The following is a 744-nucleotide window of genomic DNA, read 5'->3' as shown; positions in this document are numbered from 1 at the left end:
CCTGGATAGAGTGGGAGAAAATGTGAAACAAAACTAAAAAAATAGGAAAAAGACCAGACTTGCTGGTCATAAGGAGACTGGAGGAACCTGAGCCTGACCTCCTAGTCACCCTTCAGACCTGAAACTGAACTCACACTCATGGCTGAGTTTACAGTCAAGCAGTAAATAGGTATATAGGGGGGACCTGGTGTGGTGTTGTAAGATAATGCACTGGACCACAATGTCAGTTTGAACCAAAAGGCAGGCTATTCAAACCCACCAGCGGCTCCTTGGGAACCTATACAGGGTCACTGTGAATCTAATGAGGTATGCACAGAATGAAATGGTCAGCCATTAGAGATCCAAAGGACAGCATTTACCTAAGGACAAAGTTCAGAAAGGTTGGGAAAGAAATAATAGAAACAAGAATCACAGGGACACCCCCTCCATACACAGAGTAGACAGGGATGGGCAACTTAGACATTGGCTACCCAAAATGGGGGGGCTACAAGGGCAAGAAGTGACTGGTGTACAAGCTTTCAAGAGGGAAGCTAGATTCATAGGGCATGGAGGAAGGTAGAATCTCCACTGAGTAGTATGCAATCTGTCTAGATGGGGCTGATGAAATGAAATCCGGATGGCTCTCTTGTGATATAATAGTGAATAATTGTTATCTGGACTGCTTGTGAGGGATGGAATTGTAAAGGTAGACGTTTTTTAGCAAGGAAGAGAGTGATTAACTTTTCAGCCTAAGAGCGGAGGTCC

The sequence above is a fragment of the Chrysochloris asiatica genome, unplaced genomic scaffold (genome assembly GCF_000296735.1).
Source record: "Chrysochloris asiatica unplaced genomic scaffold, ChrAsi1.0 scaffold00085, whole genome shotgun sequence".
Lineage (NCBI taxonomy): Eukaryota > Metazoa > Chordata > Mammalia > Afrosoricida > Chrysochloridae > Chrysochloris > Chrysochloris asiatica.
This window is presented reverse-complemented; position numbering follows the sequence as displayed.